We start from the raw sequence: 22,499 nt of genomic DNA, 5'->3' as shown, positions 1-22,499 counted from the left end.
ATGCTACACAAAATGGCTTAAATAATTTAATATAAGACATGACAAGATAAAACGCTAAAAGAGAACACAGGCAAAATAGACTGTGACATAAATTACAGCAATGTTTTCTTAGGTCAGTCTCCAAAGGCAAAAGAAATAAAAGCAAAAATATGCAAATGAGACCTAATCAAACTTATAAGCTTTGGAACAGCAAAAGAAACCATAAACAAAACAAAAAACAACCTACAGACTTGGAGAGAGTACTTGCAAATTATGTGAATGACAAGGGCTTAATATCCAAAATATTCAAACAGATCATACAACTCAATATCAAAAATACAAGTAATCTAATCAAAATGTGCAGAAGACCTAAACAGAAATTTCTCCAAAGAAGACATACAGATGACCAACAGGCTCATGAAAACATGCTCAAATTTGCTAATTATTAGAGAAATGCAAATCAGAAGTAAAATGAGGTATCACCTCACACTGGTCAGAATGGCCATCATCAAAATGTCTATAAATAATAAATGCTGGAGAGAGTGTGGAGAAAAGGGAACACTCCTACATTGTTGGTGAGGATGTAAATTGGTACAGCCACTTGGAAAACAGTATGGCGGTTCCTTATAAAACACACAAACAAAAAAATAGTTACCATATGACCCAGCAATCCCACTCCTGGGCATATATCCAAGAGAAAACACTAATTCGAAAAGACACATGTACCCAATATTCATAGCAGCACTATTTACAATAGCCAAGATATGGAAGAAATCTAAATGCTCACTGACAGATGAATGGATAAAGAAGCAGCAGTGCATGTAAAAGGAATAAAATAACGCCATTTGTAGCAACACAGATAAACCTAGAGACTACCACACTAAGTGAAGCAACACTTCAGACAGAGAAGACAAACATAATATTATGCAAGTTCCTGTTTTGGCTCAGAGAAAACGAATCTGACTAGCACCCATGAGGATACAGGTTGATTCCTGGCCTCGCTCAGTGGCTTAAAGATCTGGAGTTGCCATGAGCTATGGTGTAGGCCAGCAGCTACAGCTCTAATTCAACCCCTAGCCTGGAAACCTCCATGTGTCCCATGTGTGGCCCTAAAAAGACAAAAAAAAAAAAATCATATGACATCACTTATATGTAGAGTCTAAAATGTGATACAAATGTGTATTTATTTACAAAACAGATTCAGAGACATAGAATTTATGGTTTCCAAAGGTAAAGGGGCAGGGGAGGGATAATTTAGGAATTTGGGCTTAGTAGATACAAACTACAATATATAAAATAGGTAAGTAACAAAGACCTACAGTATAATTCAAGAAACAGTATTCAATATGTCATAATAACAATACTGAAAAATAATCTGAAAAAGAATGAATAATTCATTCACTCATGATTTTATATATACATATATGTAAAACTGAAGTACTTTGCTATATACTAAAACATTGTAAATCAACTATACTTCAATTTAAAAATAATAAATAAAATCATAAATAATTAGATGATTTACACACTTCACATTTTATAAAATTGATCTAAATGACTTTTATGGACACTGACAACCAACAACTGCAAATACACATTCCTTCCAAGTACATATGGAATGTTTACCAAGATTGGCCATATTTTGGTCCATAAAGCAAGTATCAAAAATGTTCAAGGATTAACATGTTAAAAGCATGCTCTGCTCTCAACAAAATTAAGCTACAAATCAAGTCAACAGTATGAAACAAAATGAACAACAAAATAACTAAAAAACCCACAAATGTTCAGAACTTTGTCAATGCTCTGGAGAATCCATGAAGCAAAGCAGAAATCGCAAATCATTTTAGCTTAATTTTTTAAGAGATTTATACATACAAAGATGGTACATATTTAAAAGTGCATCATCAATGAGACTTGATATGTTATATACACTATGAAGTTATCACCCCCCCAAATTTTCTCATGCCCCTTTCATCCCATCCTCCAGCCCGTCCCTATCTCCTATTCCCCAGAAAATCACTGATCTGCTTTTTATCATTATAGATTAGTAGGTATTTTCTAGAAATTTTCAGAAATAGAATCATCTAAATTGTACTTTTTGCCTGCCTTCTTTCACTCAGTATGAATATTTTTGAGTTTTATACACATTGCTGCAGGCATTGGTAGTTCATTGCTTTCTGTTGCTCAGAAGTATTCCATGGTATGGATATACCATATTTTGTTAATCCACTCATCTGTTAATAAATATTTGAGGTAGATTTCAATTTTGAGCTATCACAAATAACACTGCTATGAATATTAGTATACAAGCTTTTGGATGGACATATGCTTTCACTTCTCTTGGTTATGACAAAAGTGGCATTGAAGCATAGTGAGTTAAACTGGTCTTTTTAAAACATGATGCTATGTCATCTGTCCAAATGAAAAAACAAATGAATCTCAACCCATCCCCTACAAAACTCACACCATACACAAAAATCAATTCCAGGTAACTTGTAGATATAAATGCAGAAAGTAAAAGCATAAAAGTCCCGGAAGATAACATCGGAGAATATCCTTAGGACTTTAAGTAAAGATTTTTTAAACAGAACACAAAAACACTAGCCATACAAGAGTAATATTGCTACATTAAATTAAAGATTTCCGAGTTCCTGTGGTGTCTCAGTGGTTAATGAATCCGACTAGGAACCACGAGGTTGCGGGTTAGATCCCTTGCCTCGCTCAGTGGGTTAAGGATCTGGCATTGCCGTTGAGCTGTGGTGTACATCACAGATGCGGCTCGGATCCCACGTTGCTGTGGCTCTGGTGTACGCTGGCAGCTACAGCTCTGATTAGACCCATAGCCTGGGAACCTCCATATGCTATGGGTGCAGCCCTAGAAAAGAAAAAAAAAAAGATTTAAACTCATCAAGAGGCACCATTAAGACAGTAAAAAAGAAGTCAGTGAGTGGGAATATTTTGTGGAATACATGTATCCCACAAAAGCACTAGAATAAAGAACTCCCATAAATCAATCAGAAAAGCAAAAACACAATCTGATAGAAAAAAATTAATAAAAGATACTTCACAAGACAGGATATCCAAATGGCACATGAACTTATTAAAAGATGGTCAATATTATTAGTCATTGGAAAAATTTAAATTGAAACCACAATGAGGTGGATACCACCACAAACCCAAGCAACAGCTAAACAAACTGGACTACTCAAGTGTTATGAGGATGTGGAACAATTGGACCTCTCACAAACTGTGGTAGGCATACCTGATGACCCAGTAATTCCTCTTCAAGGTACTTATTCACTAGAAATACGTCCATGTGTCACCCTCACAGAGCTGTACAAAAATGTTCAGAAGAGATTTATTCAAAATAGCAAAAAAAGCTAATGTGGAATCAGTGTCTCTCAACAGAAGAATGTGGTTTATTCATATTAACAAATACTTTAAAGCTATTAAAATAAACAGGGTATTATCACAGGCAACAATGTGGATGAATTTTTACAAAGAATAATGTTAAAGTAAAAAGCCAGACACAAAAGAAGATACACTGTATAATTCAATTCATTTGAAGTACAAAAACAGGAGTTTCCATCATGGCCCAGTGGTTAACTAACCCAACTAGTATCCATGAGGATGCAGGTTTGATCCCTAGCCTCGCTCATTGGGTTAAGGATCTGGCGTTGCCATGAGCTGTGGTGTAGGTCACAGATTCGACTTGGATCCCACGTTGCTGTGGCTGTGGTGTAGGCTGGCAGCTGTAGCTCTGATTTGACCCTTAGCCTGGGAACCTCCATATGCCATGAGTACAGTCCTAAAATGACAAAAATAAAATAACAAGTAAATAAATAGATTAATAAAAATATATAAATAAAATGAAGTACAAAAACACATAAAACTATTAAAGGAGTAGGAAGTTAGAAGAGTGTCCTTTGTTATGTATATGGTAAAACATACAAAATATAAAATGTACCATTTTAACCATTTTTCTGTGTACAGTTCACTGATTTTAAGTATGTTTACATTATTGTGTAACCATTACCACTATCCATTCCCAAAGTGAAACTCTGTTCTTCTGCCCCATTCTTCCTGTCCTCCAGTCCTTGGTAATGACTAATTACTTTCTGTTTCTATGAATTTGACTATTGTATGTAACTCATATGAAATTACACAATATTTGTCCTTTTGTGTCTGATTTGTTTCACTTAGCAGAATGTCTTCAAGATTCTACCTTTCTTCTTAGGACTGAATAATATGTATGTATCACATTTTTGTTTTTCATTCATCTGTCAATGGGCAAAAGTTGCTTCCATTTTTGGCTATTGTGAATAATGCTGCCACAAGCATTGGTGGATAAAAATCTGTTTTGAGTCCCTGTTTTCAATTCTTGTAGTATACTCTCAAAAGTAGAATTGCTGGAAGTTCCTGTTGTGGCTCAGTGATTTAAGAATCTGGCATTGCTGTGGCTGTGGCATAGGCTGAAGCTGGAGCACTGACAGCCTGAGAACTTCCATATGCCACAGGTGCAAGCATAAAAAGAAAAAAAAAGTGGAATTGCTGAATCATTTGATAATTAAATGTTTAATTTGGGGGGAGAGCTACCATATTGTTTTCCACAGTGGCTGCACTATTTTACGTTGCCATCAGCAATACATGAGGGTTCCAATTTCTTCATCCTCACTAACATTTGTTATTTTCCAGGGGTTTTGTTTTTGTTTTGCTTTGATAATAGTATTCCTAATGGAAATGAAATGGCATCTTATTATGGTTTTGATTTGCATTTCCATAGTCACCAGTGGTGTTGATTATCTTTTTCATGCACTTAATGGCCATTTGTTTATCTGCTTTAAAAGATATGTCTATTCCAGCCCTTTGCTCTTTTTTTTACAATTTTATTTCTGTTGGAGTATAGATTTCATTTTTAATCACATTGTTTTGAGTTTAGCTGTTACTTATATATTCTAAATATTAATCCTTGATTTGCAAATATTTTCTTCCATTCTATAAGTTCCTTTTTCATTTTCTTGACAGTGTCCTTTGATGTACAAAGGGTTTTAATTTTGATGAAGTCCAAGTTATTTTTTTCTTTTGTTGCCTATGAAGTCATCAACTGATAATGAAAGAAGAGTTAGAAGCTGATCAAGAGCATCAAAGGAGCTTCTGAGGTGCTGCTAGTGTTCCATGCATTTGTAATTTGTGCATTTTTCTGGTTACACATTCTGTGTGTTTGTATGACTCTAAGACGGAGGATAAAAGGATAGACAATTTATCGGATTTGTTCTGGTTTAATGATCAATTTAGACCACTTGTGTACTAAGCCAACTGACTATAGAAATCAGCCATTAAGTAGGAACAAAAATCAGTTTTACTTATATAGAACATTTATTTTTAAATATTTATTTTCAAAATATTTAAAATTAATAAATATTAATTATTTACTTTTAACTCTCTTTAAGTGGTAATGACATTGCTAAATTACAATGACTACTCAAAATAGAGCTAAGCATTGTCCTCCTATGTTGTCAGTTCCCCAAAGTCAAAGAATGCCTGCCTCCTTCACTATTATAGTACATATAAGACACTCAATTAGCTGAGCACTGATAGGCATATCATTTCTGAAAGGTAATTTGGCAAAATGTATCCAAAAAAACTTTAAAATGTACTTGCTCCTTAACTCATCTATTCAAGTTTCAGGAATCTAGCTATAGGAATAACTGAGTAAGTAAACAAAAATATGTGCAGGGATATTCCCTGAAGCATTGTTTATAATAGCAAACAATTGGAAAAAATTTTCCAACAATGAAGGAATGGTTAAATAAAATATGGTCTATACATTCTATAGCAGAGTATACACCCACTGGTTCTATAATTCAAATCTATATTAACATGCAAAGGGAAAAGATTTAATTACATTCTAAGTGCAGTTTAGAAAAACTTGTATGTATGGTATAATCTCATATTCTGATGTGAAAGAAGAGTCAGGAAAGATAGACATGAGCATCTTAGTGGGGCTCTCTCTGGGTGGTGAAATTACATCTACTTTTTCTCTTAATTTGCCTATTAATTCTAAATTTTCTACAGTGAAATGTATTATGTTGTATTAAACACATGCACCCCCTCGAAAAGTAGTTTTTCCTATGAAAGTGAAAAGTGTCATCCTGGATCATTTTTATCACAATTTAATTATTAGTTTACGAGATAGCATTTTGCAGTTTTAATTAAGTAGATATGTTCACACATGCGCAAGTACACAAATATATAAATAAGATGAAATGAGAGTCTTCATAGCAAGTCAATACACCCCAATTTTACATTAAATATACCTACTCAAAAATAAGTTCCTGGTATCTATAAGCTCGCATCAGTGTACCACCAGCCCATTAACATAATTAAAAACAAAAACAAAACAAAAAACTCCTACCTCGTCTTGACGTTATCATGTAAACACCAAATGGGGAAACGATAGTTGAACATTGTTATTCATTTTATATTTTGCTACTTCGTTTTGATTTGTTTTGTCCATTAGTTGGATGGTTGTTTATTTGGCTTGATTTGATTGTATGGCTAGAAAACAAAGGACCAAAGGATACCAATTTAGTGGGTTTGGTCTTGCTTAATGGTCAACTCAGATCATTGCTGAGCTGAGTCAATTGACTTTGCAAAAATTTATCATCAAGGAGGACCGACAATCATTTCAACTCTGCCATGTCTAATGTGAATGCATTGCCCAGACATTGCTTTTGGAAATAAGAGCTCACTTGTCCAGCTTCTCCAGAGTCTTGCTTTTTTATACTGTCCTTTATTTACTCCTACTTGGTAAGCTTTCTTCTACAGAGGAGAAAAGCAAGACCGTAAGGAAAGATTTACCGTTTTTTTTTTTTTTTTAGTTTCGGTTACAAGACCTGGACAGATCAAAAAGGGGCCTTTAATATAACAATCAATTCTTTTATCTCACTGTGGGGAATAGCTTCCATTGGTGAATCATTGATGAACAGTTTCTACTTTAGTTTCTCCCAGAAATCAAAATCCATATTCAGCATGTTAACAAAAAAGTCCATGCAGTCTTCACCAAAATGTCAACAATGTTTTATATTCCTGGACCATATAACTATTGGATTTCATGCAGGGTAAAATGTTTAAAGAAAGGCCTGAGAACATTCTGAGGTACTAGACGGGCAGAGCTACAAGTCTGTTGATCTGAAAGTGTGAAGTTGATGTCTTCAGAGCACAGACTCTCTTACTCTGACATGGACTGAATGATAGAAAGCTCATTCGAGGTTTATGACACTGTGGCTTACACCTAACTATCTCCTGGATGCCTTTTAAGAAGAATTCTTGAATATAATAAATGGTAACCTTTGAAGTAACTCCCACCTCAATTTTATTCTAGAATTTATCATTTCCCAGTGTGTAGGTCTTATGAATGGTATAATTCTTCTGTCAAAAATATCATTTATCAACTAATAATTTTGGACTTTTCTCTATATTGCCACCAGAATAGACAAACACTTTTACAACTATACATTTTGCAAAATAATCAGTTTTGCAAGTTGATAACAATATTTATTTTTCAGATCAACTAAACTTTCCAAAATTTGGTGAATTACATTTAAACAATAGAATTATATTTTACAATAATCGGTATTTATTTTACTTGGAAAAATCCAGAATATTAGCTGAACATTGGCCTTGTAAATTAAAACCTGTTCTATAATCAATGCCTTTGCACCAGGTTCCAAGACGAGTACCAAAATGCTGCAAATTTTGTCAGAGACTAGCAAAGGGCATTTCAAGAAAGTTCCCAGGAAAAGTGATTGGGGAACACTATAAACAACTTCTATCACCATAGAAATTCATGTTGCAAATTAAAGACTCTGTGAAGCCAGAATTAGACATTTAAACATTTGCTTAATCCAGTTTTCCCATCAACTAAAAAATCCAATCCATATTTGAGAAACACCAGCAAAGCATAAAGTTGGTATCTAGAATACTGTGCAACAGAGACATAATGTAAGACACGTATGCAATTTTATTTATTTTTTAATTATTTTTATTTTTTCCATTATAGTTGGTTTACAGTGTTCTGTCAATTTTCTACTGTACAGCAAAGTGATCCAGTCACATATATATACACACATATTCTTTTTCTCACATTATCCTCAATCATGTTCCACCACAGGTGAATAGATACAGTTTCCTGTGCTATATAGAAGGATTTCATTGCTTATCCACACTTTTAAATATTATTATAGCCACATAAATATAAATAAAAAATAGTTGAAATTAATTTTATTAATATATTTCATTTAACTTAATATATCTAAAACATTTTTCAACATATAATCAATTAAAGTTATTAAAGAGATACATTCATTGTAATAAACCTTTACAAAACAGAGTTTATTTTACAGAACATCTCAATTCAGACTAGCCATGTTTCTTTTCTTTTACAAAATTTAAAAATTTTTTAATTTAGTTAATTTATAATGTTCTGTCAATTTCTGCTACAGACTAGCCATGTTTCAAGTGCTCACTAGCTACATGTAACTGGTGGCCACCTTACCGAACATTGCACATTTAGAAGATTAATAATGATGTGAATTTAAATATTTAAAATATCATAATACTTAACAAATGTTAACCACAGCTAATCAACAAACGATATATAGGATAATTATGTATTAACAATGATTATTCACTGCAGAGGAAACCAAAAAGAAAACAAAAAGACAACTTACAGAATGGGAGAAAATTGTTTCAAAGAACATAACTTAATCTCTAGAATATACAAGCAACTTACATAATTTCATAGCAAAAAAGCCAACAACCCAATAGAAAAATGGGCAAAAGACCTGAATAGGCATTTTTCCAAGGAAGATGTACAGATGGCCAACAAGCACATGAAAAAATGCTCAACATCCCTGATTATTAGAGAAATGCAAATCAAAACTACCATGAGGAGTTCCCATCGTGGCGCAGTGGTTAACGAATCCGACTAGGAACCATGAGGTTGCAGGTTCGGTCCCTGCCTTTGCTCAGTGGGTTAACGATCCGGCGTTGCTATGAGCTGTGGTGTAGGTTGCAGACGCGGCTTGGATCCCACGTTGCTGTGGCTCTGGCGTAGGCCGGCGGCTACAGCTCTGATCTGACCCCTAGCCTGGGAACCTCCATATGCGTGGGAGCGGCCCAAGAAATAGCAAAAAGGCAAAAAAACAAACAAACAAACAAACAAAAAAAAAAAAACCAAAAAAAACCCTACCATGAGATACCACCTCACACCAGTCAGAATGGCCATCATTAATAAGTCCACAAATAACAACTGCTGGAGGAGATGTGGAGAAAAGGGAACCCTCCAGCACTGTTGGCGGGAATGTAAGCTGGTACAACCACTATGGAGAAAAGTATGGAGTTACCTTAGAAAACTATACATAGAACTACTATATGACCCAGCAATCCCACTCTTGGGCATATATCCAGACAAAACTTTCCTTAAAAAAGACACATGCACCAACAATGATTATTTAGAAAATAGAGGTTGAACTGTAATTCTTATTTCCAAATGATATCAGAATCGTCTATGTCCAGTGACTTTTTTGAATATAGGAATTTATAGGTGTTTTGATTACTATATCCACAGCACCTAGAAAAGTGCCAGGCATAGAGTATACACTCAGCAAATATTTGTGAAATAACTGCTAGCAACACTCAGGAGAAGGTCACGTCTATATCAAGTGGTCAATAAATGCTATAGGCTTGTTTTATTAAAATAAACAAAATACGTACTGTTCAGAGCACTGACTACCTGCTATTAACTAAGAGTTGCATAGTTAAAGAATTAAATAAGCCTTCAAAGAAGGAGCTTACCAGCAGGGTTAGCAACTGTTTTCTGTAATAGTCCAGATAGTAAATGTTTTAGGTTTTGTGGACCATGGGAGGTTTGTTGCAAGTACTCAGTTTTTCCATGGGAGCACAAAAGTAGCCATAAGCAACACATAATCAAATAGGCATGGCTGTGTTCCAATACAGTTTTACTTAACAAAACAAGTGGCAGGCCATATTTGGCTTGAGAGCTGTAGTTTGCCAAACTCTAGCATATATAGTATAGCAAGCAACTCAGCTACACCAACCTAATCATAACACCACTGACGATAAGGTCAGAAAATATGAAATACCTAAAGATTAGAGAATAAATTTAGAAAAGAAATAGGCAAAAACTTTATGAAGACACATTCAAAATTTTCCTGCAAAATATGCATGAACCCTATCCCTCCAAAAAAAATCTAATTTCCTGAAACTGTAACTGTATATCTTGCCTTTTGAATTTCTAATCTATTTAATACTAGAAGCAATTTGAAAATAAATAATAATTAAGCAATGCATAATGAAATAAATGTTAACTAAAAGTATGAGCAGCATAATACACAAGCATAAGAAAATAAAGATAAATTTGAAGCTTCTTTCTGGAATTAGCCCTTGACTTTCAATGTTGTGGTTGTTTCATATGTTTATAGACAGAATCACAATCAAAGATACAAAAGGAATCAGAAGTTAACCTCTGTTCCTGGTCTGCCTTGCAAATACTCACTAGCCCTACTTGGTCTGAAATGCCTACAATATTTGGCAGGTATATCACAAATAGGCAGCTATAAAGCCATCCAATAAATTTCTCCATCTCACTGAGACAGGCTGGGACCTGGGACCTGGGACCTTTACTGCAGTGTGTCCACCTGGACAAAAGACTCCTCAAGCAACAAAATACAAAGAAACTATAACAGACTAAATTACATACTTGCGCAGTTGGGGCAAATTATCAGCAAGATACTAAAAGGCCAAAACCCAACTGTCACTTGTGAGAAGATGGGAGCAAAAATAGGGTACTGCACATGAACCCTTTATGCAGCACCACCAAGAGAGTGGGCACAAGTTATAAGTAAACCCTGTGTCTCAACACATCACTATGCCCTTACCCTCAGCCCCATACAAGGATCCAGCTCACCACCACTGGGATGTGAGCAAGGGAATCTTTTACTTGTTTTTGCTCCCTCGTACTGCAGCATTAAGTCCCCCAAAACCTTGCCTAAATTCCTCATGTGACCTCTTATCGATTTCTATTGATGGAAGAGCCAAAGAACCTAGGTCATTGTCGGGGAAATAATGTAAAACTTGATCAAATGCCATGCCAAAATAATTACCATGCCTCATATTTATATTTTAGAAAGCATTTTCATCAAAAAAATGTATTTAAGCAATATTCATTCATTCAATGGGCATTTATTGAGCCAGGGCAGTTTAAGATGGTAGGAAAGCAGTGAAGGTCAAGACACATGATTCTTAAGCCCATGGAATTTGTATTCCAGTGGGAAAGGGACCAGATAAAAAGAAAATAAGATCATTACAATATAGTTTTCTATATATCAATAAATGTCTTAAATATAAACAATAATGTAATCTCTTATGGCTATTACCTGGGTAGCTGCTTTAGACCAGGTACTTAGAAAGTGCCTTTCTGAAGAGGGAGCTGTCCACATGTAGCCCCAAATGATGAGACTGTATGCTGTCTATGGCATTTCCTTAGCCCACTGGTCTAATGAAAAATCAAAAGATAAAACAATACTAATTTGGCTTGACTTGAAAGAAATCTATGTTAAGAATGAGTCATCACAACTTTTTTTTTCCAATTATTCACAAATAGTCATTTTTAGTTACTTCAGATCCAGGTCAAGCTTATTAGCCAACTTTTTTATCCTCTCCTTTTGAAAACTGGGATGCTAACCCCTCCCCAGGATCCTAGAAACTCTCCCACACTCCAGGATTTCTCAAAGATTATCACCTATTAACTACAGTTCTTTGATCAGGGTCATGAAATAGGAGCTGCCTATGACTTTTGATCTGGGCTTTTATAAAGACCCCCAAGGCTCTTCTTCAAATTTCTCCTAGACTTAATTCTTTTTTTTTTTTTTTTACTGTTTTTCAGTCTATCCTTCTTGCTTAAAGATCATTTTTCATGAAAAAAAAAATCAAAGAAAATCAAAGTCCTTCTAAGAAATAAGCTCTCATTTGTTCTTTTCCATGAGATATTTTTTTATCTTTTTAGACAAGTTTGCTAACTTTTCAACTCTGATAATTTGCATAAATAGATCATTCATTGTCAGATCACTGTTTATTGTGATCATACACATACACATGCGCATACCCTACACTAATTTCAAAAAAATAAAATTCATCAAAGAGGGAAGCCGATACAGCTAAAATTTTATTCACTCCAGTGGCCTTGTATGACTTTTCTCTAATTACAACAAAATGCCTGGTGGGCACAATAGGCCTCCAGAAATATTTTTTATTCTTTTTTTTTTTTTTTTTTTTGAGCATGAGAGTTTTGTTGGTTGAAACAAAGCCCTGTGATCTTTCTGTTTCTCTCTGGAGATTTCTGTCCTTCTAGTTTTATACTTTATTAAGATAAAAGGTGAGCATATTTTCCTTCATTTCTCCTTACAAAAGTTCATAAGACATAGCCAAAGGATAATATATTTGGCCTTAGGGAAGTAGTTGGGCCTCAAGCATTCGTACCCTTTCTTTCTGGCTCTCTCTGGGTCATTGCAGATGAATGCCTGGATACAGGAAAGGCATCAAAAAGCTCACATGAAAATACGCTTTTTAAAATTTAGCTAAATTTTACTGACGGGACCATCTGAACAGACAATCAGAACATATAAATCTGTCTTTTTCTCATGATCTCTCAGCTGGAAGAAAGAAATTCAGCAGAAAGAACAATAGGGCCACCCATTCCACCTCAGAGAATTTATCCTCCAAAACCATCAGTGAACGTGCAGACCAAAGGCTTCCCACTGCGCTTATTGGCTTGTTCGACAATCACTAATATTCATGCTCTCTACCCTCTTCCCTTCTCTCTCTCTCTCTCTCTCTTCTTTCTCTCTCATGTAATTTTGAAGGCTCTCAAATACCTAGAGTAAAGAAAAATCTCCAGGCACTTTGATTCACCATACCAGAATCTGATGAAATGGCAAAAAACTTTACAGAGATGAATAAAAATTCAATGCAAACCTCAATGAAATAGAGATGCTATCTAGTAAAATAATGTAAAATAAATTGGGCTTTTAGCTTGATTGCATTGGGAAATAAATTTCTCTTTTCAAATTTTTATCTCATTAAATGGATTCTTTTTTCCATGTTTGTTTCTTTCTTTTCTTTCTTTCATTTTTGTTTTACTTGTGAGGGTAACCTAACCTACATTAGTCACCCAGGTAATCCACCTCAAGAGCCCTGACATCCTTCATTTCCTAATAAACCATATTTATTTTTCCTAATACAGATTTAGAGTCCAATAAATCACTCCTGTAGGTTTTGGGAAGAGAATATACATGTCAAAGTTGAAGTCGTCAAGGAAAAAAATTTTTTTTAATCCCAAATAAAAAATGATCAAAACTTTGGAGGAAAAATAAATGACAGTGATGAGAAATGATATCGCAAAGGATCCTAATTCAGAAAATACTCAGGAGAGTCTACCTAAGCCTTTCACTGTAAAGTAAAGCAATGTACTTTGTTCAGAGGTATAGAATTAGCCTTTGCATTATATTACAATGCATTTAAACAGTCCTAAAAGGACATAAACATAAATTTTAATTCTCAGTTTAGTGACAAAGTCATTAAAATTACACTTTATTTTCAAAATGATTGCAGTTGAAGGACAATTTAGGGACCATGTTAAATTTCAGCTAGTGTATCTTTCTCTGAGGATATAATATCTTATGGATAATGTCATACTTATTCCTGTTCTTAGTCTTAGCACCTGGCAAAGTACCTGGTAATAGAGTAGAAAAATAGCAAATATTTAATTGTTTTGAAGTTATGACACTTCAATTTAAAGACTCTTCTCTCTAAATATAATCTGGCTGCTAGGTATATTCTTGAGGATAGAAATAGGGTTGGCGTACAGGGTGATCTTGTTCTTTAACCTTAAACTTACTTGGTTCATAGCCCTATTGTAGACATGGTGAAAAACCCAGGCCTTCTTCCTACTCTGATATTCTGAACTCTCAAGCTTTTGGACTGAGTTATCCTCTCATCCTGTGGCTGCTTTGACTCTATATTAATCTCAGAGTGAAACAGCCAGCTTTTTGGATTTCCCCAAAATTCTACCTATAATAGACATTTGTGTATAACACTTCTGCTATTAAAAAGTAAGAATGGAGAAAGACTTCAGCACAGTGTATCACAGCAAACAAATTAAAATTCAAGTCTAAACACACTCCAAGCCTTCCCCACCTCTAGGCTATTTCTCCTGGCCACCTCTTTTCTTCAGATGCCCCCTACTCTTCACACTCTCCTTGTCAACTGCTCCTTCTCTAAACCCCTCATGTTCTCCCTGACCGTACCCACCACCACCACCACTACCACCACCAACACCTTCTAGGAAACTCAAAAGTTCTATATATTGTCTAAAGCAGAACAATTTCTTTCTTCATTTTTCTGCTTTATTTTTAATTTACACCTATAATTATCCATGACAGTAGCCACTCACCACAAATGCTCAAAGACCATTTGTAAGTGTAAAACGCACACCAGATTTTGAAGGTCCAGTATTTTTTAAAAGACTCAATAGTAAAAAAAAAAAAAAATCTCATTAAAAGTTTTATGTTGATTATACATTGAAATAACATTATGGATATGATGTCAATTAAAATGTATCCACTTCTTTTAATGCTTTTTGATGTGACTAGTAGAAAAATAAATTGCATTTGTGGACTTACATCCTAGTTCTATTGGAAAATGCTGATCTAGACCCTAGGGTCTCAGTCTCCACAGCAACTTAAGCTCATTCAAAAGGTTACTTAAATGAAAAGACATTTTTAACCTCAGAGACAAACTATGCAACTCCAAAAGAAAGGTCATAGCCAGTGTTTGCTTTGAACAATTTCCTTTCTCCCATAGAACATTTCAACAAATACCCGAATATTTAAACAGTGGTACAGTGGATTCTGATACTAAATGCTAATTCCCACTCAGAAATTGTTAAAAATATTCAACTAACTGTGACTAAAAGAACTGACTCAGTTTGGGTTGAAATGTGGTTTATCTGGTTTAGACAGGCATTTTAGCGCCATGGTGAAAAGCACAGGCTTCAGAGTCAAACCCAATCATCTGAGCAGGGCTGGGTTATCCATTAAACACAAGAGGTTCAGTGCCCAGAGCACACAAGACTTATAGGAATCCATAAAAATGTTTTATTTTATTTTAAAATAAGAGGGAAAAAGAGTCCACCATGGGTTATCTTCATATTTATGCCAATCCGTTCATAAAATATAAAGTATGTTTTATGGAGGAAAGGACCCGTGAAAGCAAAAATGACCCAGGCCCATGGAAGTCATGATATGTCCCCATAGAGTGGCCTTGGGTGTGTGTTTTTAATCCCTCTGAGTATTGGCTTCATAATCTGTTAAATGAGGATAGTAAAGGAGCATATATCACTGATGAGAAATACATATATTTTCAAAGATCTGGTTCACTTTTCTTCTGAGCACTTAGGCAGATTATATTTCTCTACCTTCTTATAGCTACTCATGACTGTGTGGCTTGTTCTGGCCAATATAATGTAAGTGGTTTTGATGTATATCACTTCCAGAAGGAAGCATTTAATGGCTTGTGTTTGCCCCTCCACTTCTCTTTCTTCCCCAGCCTTGGTGGCCATAATAGGATACAATAATAGGTGGATGTAATATGATTTAAGCAGGTTGGAATTTTGAGCTGAAACAAAGGACAGCTGCTCCACAGAGTTATCGTGGACCTCCAGCAGACTTTATATAAGCAAGAAATAAATATTTAATTGCTAAACCACTGGGGTATGAGGATTATTTATTACTGTAGCATAACTGAGATGAACCCAGTTGATACAATAGGACTGCAGTGATGATAAAATAAGATTATATGTATTAAAGGCACTTACATTATCATCATCATCAGGTGGTACTTAATAATATGGTTCAATAAATGGATACCTTCATTACTGTTGTTACTGTTTTTGCTGCTTCTTCCATGTCACAGTGTGCTATTGACAGACTCTAATTTCCACTGTTAGGAAATTTATTACTATTGCAGAATTTATTACTATTGCAGAAATGTCTCAGTCTCTTAGGTACAGAATATATGTCAAATGGTGTATTTCAGTAAATGTGGCTTTGTTCCAATGTAGCCTACCAAATGCCAGTTGGAATCATCACCCTCTATTTATGAGCTGGGGCAAGTCTCTCTTTTTCTCTCTGTCCTGGCTATATTTCTCTTGTCACTCTATCTGCATCTGAATTTTGCATCTGTATTCCTTGCATTGTGATAATGGGATGTTTCCTTCTTTGTTTTTTGACAAAGAGTAACTGACAAGTAAAATCTAAGTTTAAAAGTATACTTTAGGCACAAAAGAAGATTTCATGACATTTCTTGAAGGAGTCCAGGAGTTTTAATTTAACTATTTCATACCCACGGTCATATTGGGTATGGATGCTTACTGTAAAAGAGAGATAACGACGTCAAAAAAAAAGAGGAAAGGAAAAATAATTAAAAATGGGAAAAAGAAATTACATTTTTTGTACTTTTTAGTTCCTACGATAGGCACCATACATACACTATTTCTGAATAAAGAACTTCAAGAGGCAACTCGAGTTAATTCCTCAGAACAGCTGGTTAGGTCTCTAAGCATCATACAATTAAAGCAAAGAAATGAGAAAGTGCCATTTGTCAGGGGTGTCAAAAATTGAATGTGCTACACAAGGATATGGAGAAATTTGAACCTTTGTGCATTGCTGATAGAAATGCAAAATGGTGTAGCCACTGTGGAAAACATCATGGCAGTTCTCCCCAACATGTATATATTTAATCACCATAAGATTCAGTTAGTCTATTTTCAGATATATGCTAAAATAATTGAAAGCAGGGACTCCAACAGATACTTGTACACAAATGTTTATAGCAGCATTATTCATGATAGCCAAAAGTTGGAAACAACTCAAATTCCCATAGACAGATGAATAGATAAACAAAATGTGGTATATATTATTCATCCCTGGAAAGGAAGGGAATTCTACTACATGCTATAACACCAGTGAACCTTGAAGACATTATCCTAAGTGAAATAAGCCAGTCACAAACAGACAAATAATGTGTGGTTCCACTTGTATGAGGCACCTAGAACAGCCAAGTTCACAGACACCCTGTTGGTTGCCAGGGGCTAGTGGGAGGAGGGTATGAGAAGTTGTTTAATGAGTATAATTTTAGTTTTACAAGACAAACAAGTTTTGGAGATGGATGGCAATGATGGCAGCACAGCAATGTGAATTACTTAATGCCACTGAACTATACACATAAAGATGGTTTATATGGTAAATTTTATGTCATGTACATTTTACCACAATTTTTAAAAAGACAAGAAAAGTTCCACATGCCACAGACAAGTGCACACTGAGCCCTACAAGAAGGATCTGCCTGTGGGAGTTCTGTGCTCTTTCCTATGATGTAAGGGGAACAGAAGTCAAGAGGAAAGGATGAAGATGCGGATGACACCAGTTAAAGCAGAGCAGCCAGGCAATTCACTTGGAAGTATTTTGACATTTAATTTAACTACAATTTCCCAAGCATGTGATGCTTTCTTCCTTCAGGGAGAACAGACCGATTCCATTGCCCTGACTGTTCTGTGCAGTAGAGTCTGTGAGTTCTTTCCAGCATCACTTCAGAAAGGAGATACAGATGGTAGCATTTCTTTTTTCCTTGTCTTCATCACCTTGCCAATAAATGTGGCTTCCTTTCCAAAGCATTCCTGTTGCACATGTCGTGGTTTTTCCACTCCCCTCTCCTTTTATTAATTTTTCTGTGTGAGACATATGGAGAGACATGTGTCAGTACAGACACAGTTTCCTGTGCCACTGCCAAAGTTAAGAGCAGCTCGGAAACTTAGGGAATTGATCTTAGACCTGTAAAACTGATTAAGAGGCTAGGAAGAAATCTGAAATGCCAAATGAGAAGTAGTATGTGGCCAAACTACACCCTGTTAAAACCAGGGAATAACTTGGGCCATGTTGGCAAAGGTATTACATGTTAATCAATGTCTCCCAGCATTAAAAATATCACAAGGCTGTTCACTGAAGCACTATATTGGGAGGAGGAAGGGGTGACAAAAAAAGTGACAACCTATGAGACATCCATTAAATATATTACGGAACATCCAAAACAAGCTACTACTAGCAGATGTGCCCTCGTGAGAGATAAAGTGTGTCCTCTGGTGGTAGACCACTTACAAAGCAGCAGACCGTTCCACTCCACCCCTTCATCCCCCACACCCACACCCTAGACCTTCACCTCCATCCTTGGGTAAAACAATTAAGTAAACGTGTCCTTTCCCCTCAACTATCACAGCCCATGCCAGTGGTGCACAGACTGGCTTTTAGCCCCAGAGAAACAATTTGCTCACAACCTAAAATTCATAGAGTCAGTTCAAAAAGAAAGATTGCAGATACATTAAGTAAAAATGAAAGGCTCAGAAGAGTGGTTTTTTATATACAAATATACACACAGCATATTTCTGGAAAACAAAAAACATCAGAGAAACTGAGCATCTTAAAAGTAGTCACTTTGAGCTATGGTGTTTCAGGTGACAGATGAGTGAGCCTCATACATGGAATGGAAGCTCCGATGTGCTAGCTGGGGCAGCACTAGGTAGTTTTCTCCCTCCTCCCCCTCTTCCTCCTTTCTTCCTCCTCCCTCTCCCCTTTCTCCCCGTCCTCCCTCTCTTCTTTCCTCTCCTCCTCTCCCTTTTCTTCTTTTTGGCTACATGAGGTTGCATGCTCTGTATTGGGGAGCAGGGGATCTCCATTTGCGTATTTTCCCCAGTTTCTGGGACAGGACTCAAACTGGGAGAAATGTTAAGAACCTTCAAGAAGTATTTGGGATATTTCTTGCTATAAGACACCAGTCAGTGACAAGCTGTTTTCACTTAACAAGAGCTGAGGGTCTGTTCTCTATAGCCTCTAGAATTATCTACAAATATGTGACTGAATAACTTGCCTTTGGCTTAAATCCAATATCTTCCTTTGAAAGGGGAAGTGGGGAAGGTAGGGAAAAGTAGGTCAAGTCTGAGGTTCCACATTTAAGTTTGCCACTAAGAGTTACCAGGTGTGTGTGTATACCTGTACAGCATATGTATACATTCTATTGGTTTTGTTACTTTGGAGAACTGTGACGAATATACTATCTGATAGGCTAGTCTTCCTTCATCTATCCAAAGTATCCATCTATCCATCTATTTCATTTTTCCATACAAATTTATAACCATATTTTCTAGTTAAAATTACAAACTGGTATGTGTTATTGGAATGCTATTAAATGTAAAGTTCTATGACACATTTTAAATTGATAAGTTCTAAATTTAATTTGGGAGAATTGAAATCTTTATGATACTATTAAGTCTTTCTATGACTTAAGCTTATTTTGTATCTTTCAGTGGTATTTGATTTTTTTTCACTCATCCAAACATCTCTTGCTAAGATTATTTTACATATTGTCTTTTTTTATATCATCATAAATACTATCTTTTGTCCAAATATGTTCTGTTTGTTACCTGTTTGCGTACAAGAAAGATAAACTTTTTAAGTTTCTATTTTGTGATAGTTTTCTAGCTGATTTCCTGGGTTTTCCAGATATAGAATCCTATAATCTGCAAACAATGATAGTTCTGCATCCTCCTTCCCTGATTTTATATTGTTAATTACTTAGCTTTTAAGGAAGGACTTTGGTTTAGTGAAGTACTATATTATATTAGTGGTGATAATGTGCACAACTGTCCTGTCTATAACTTTGGTGAGAATGCCTTTAGAATTTTTCCTCTAAGAAAAATGCTGGGTTTTGTGATGAAATAGGTAATTATTATATGTTAAAGAAGAATTCATCTTCTTTTATCTGTATACAAGATTTTTTAATGACTGCTGGATTTTCTAACTACTTTTCAGTAGCTGTGGAATGATGAGAGGACTTTTCTCCTTAGAATGATGAGAGGACTTTTCAGTAGCTGTGGAATGATGAGAGGACTTTTCTCCTTAGATCTAATAATTTTTATTAATAGATCTCCTAATAGTAAACCATCTTGGCATCCCTGGAAGAGAAGGGAATGTCTTCATTAGGATGAATTCTTGTTTTAATTTTTTATTGTATGTGTGAGACATAACATACATAGATAAAAGTGAAGACAGGTATGTATACTTTAGCAGGTAACAACTCTTAACCACTACCCAGGTCAAGAATCAGAACATTACCAGCATTGCAGAAGCCTTCGTGTTTTCCTCTCCCTTAAAGGTGAACACAATCCTGATTTTTTCCAGAAATAATTTATTTAATTTTCTGTATAGATTTTGTCATGTTTTCTCAATTTTATGTGAGTAGAATAATTAAGTATATATTAAGTCTTACTTCTTCTGCTAATCTTTTTTTTTTTAATATTTTTAGGGCTGTACCCTTGGCATATGGAAGTTCCCAGGCTAGGGGTTGAATCAGAGCTATAACTGCTGGCCTACACCACAGCCACAGCAACACAGGATCCGAGCCTTGTCTGCGACCTATACCACAACTCATGGCAACGCCAGATCCTTAACACAATTAGGGAGATCAGGGTTCTAACCTGCGTCCTCATGCATATTAGTCGGATTCATTACTGCTGAGCCATGATGGAACTTCATCTTTTGCTAATCTTTATCTTAGGAAAATTGACCTATGTTACTGCACATAGCAGTGTTTCATTAATTTTCATTGCTTCAAAATATTCTTCTGCAAATGTACCACAATTTATATATCCATTCTATTGCTGATAAACACGTGGATGGTTTCCAGATTTTGGTTATAAGTACTACTGTGTCTATGAACTTACACATACATGTGTACATATCTTCTCATTTTCCTAGGGTATAAACCCAGGAATACAAGCCCTGAATCACAAGGTATATATTTCTGCAACTTTATTTGATAATGCCAGATGCTTTACAGAGGTTATATTAACTTATACCCCCATCCCAAGTAGCATATGATAGCACTAATTGCTCCACATCTTTACCAAGACCTTGTATTTTCCAACTAGTATCTTAAAGTGGCATGAATCGTATTCTCCTACTAAGAATAAGAATCAGAACTTTTCCACATGTTCACTAGCTATTTGGATTTCCCGTTTTTTTAAATTTCTACTCCCATTTTTAAAGAGTTTCTATTTCCAATTTTATTTGTTTTTCTACCTTTTTCTTATAAATTAGTAGTACTTTACACATACTGCTTGTGAGTTTTTGTTGGTTATATATGTTATATATATCCTATATATGTTAGATATATCTTCTGTGGCTTATCTTTTCATTCACTTTATAATATCTTTTGATGAATGGAAGTTCACAATTTTAATTAAACAATTTTTTTAAAATGTGTAACTAATTAGTTTTGTTATATAAGATCAATAAAAAATTAATTATGGTTCTATACACTAGCAACAGATAATCAGAAGGTGGAATATTTAAAATATTACTTACGCTATCAGATTATGAAATATTAGCAATATATCTGAGAAAGCTATTAAGACCTTTACACTGAAAATAATAAAACATTGTTCTAAAATATATGGAAAGATATTCCATATTCACAGGTCAGAAGAGTCCATATTGATAAGATGTCAATTCTCCCCAAATTGGCCTACTACAGGTTCAATAAAAATCCAAATAGGCTTTTTGGAGATATTGAAAAAAAAATTATTATACAACTGATATAAAAATACAAAGGATCTTGAACAACCTAAAAAACCTTGAAAAAGAAGAATAATATGGGAGAATTATTCTTACCTGATTTTATGACTTACTGTAAAGCTAGTGATCCAGACAGTATGGTATTGGTATAAAAACAGGCAAATAGATCAACAGAATAGAACAGGAAGTTCAGAAATCGAGTCACATATTTATAAACAACTGATATTCAACAAAGATGCATAGACAATTTAGTGAATAAAGGACAATACTGAATAATTTTTTGTGGTTATATATATATGTATTTTTGTTTTCGTTTGTTTTTAGGGCTGCATTGGCAGCATATAGAAGTTCCCAGGCAGGGGTCAAATTAGAGCTACAGCTACTCGGCTTACGTCACAGCAACGCTGTATCCAAGCTGCATCTGCAAACTACACCACAGCTCATGGCAACACCAAATCCTTAACCCACTGAGCAGGGCCAGGGATTGAATCTGCAACCTCACGGATCCTAGTCGGGTTCATTAACTGCTGAGCCACAAAGGGAACTCCTGTGGTTATATATATATTTTTTAATTTTATTATAGTTGGTATACATTGTTCTGTCAATTTCTCAATTTCTGCCATACAAAAGATGACCCAGTCATACTTCTATATACATTCTCTTTCTTGTGTTATCATGTTCCATCTCATAGATCATGTTCCATCACAAGTGATTGGATATAGTTCCCTAAGCTATACAGTCTATCCATTCTAAATA

At 35.1% G+C, this 22,499-nt stretch overlaps 1 long non-coding RNA gene across 4 annotated transcripts in view; it reads right to left on the bottom strand.

Moving 5' to 3' along the window:
- Positions 1-22,499, bottom strand: part of LOC102158698 (uncharacterized) — a 192,496-nt gene that overhangs the window by 19,889 nt on the left and 150,108 nt on the right. For 2 of the 4 annotated variants that reach the window (XR_014823433.1, XR_002337603.2), the window contains one exon: positions 13,129-17,845. The exons of 1 other annotated variant lie outside the window; for it this stretch is intronic. This is a non-coding gene — a long non-coding RNA (uncharacterized LOC102158698). Of the gene's footprint in view, positions 1-6,394; positions 6,538-13,128; positions 17,846-22,499 lie in introns of those variants that run through there. One more of the 4 variants, XR_002337602.2, reaches the window with a different exon arrangement.

The sequence above is a fragment of the Sus scrofa genome, chromosome 13 (genome assembly GCF_054392235.1).
Source record: "Sus scrofa isolate SSC_HxYL_T2T_F1_AM1 chromosome 13, Sscrofa_HxYL_maternal_Yorkshire_Landrace_v2.0, whole genome shotgun sequence".
NCBI lineage: Eukaryota > Metazoa > Chordata > Mammalia > Artiodactyla > Suidae > Sus > Sus scrofa.
Note: the sequence above shows the minus strand (reverse complement) of the source record. Positions and strands in the feature narration are given on the sequence as shown.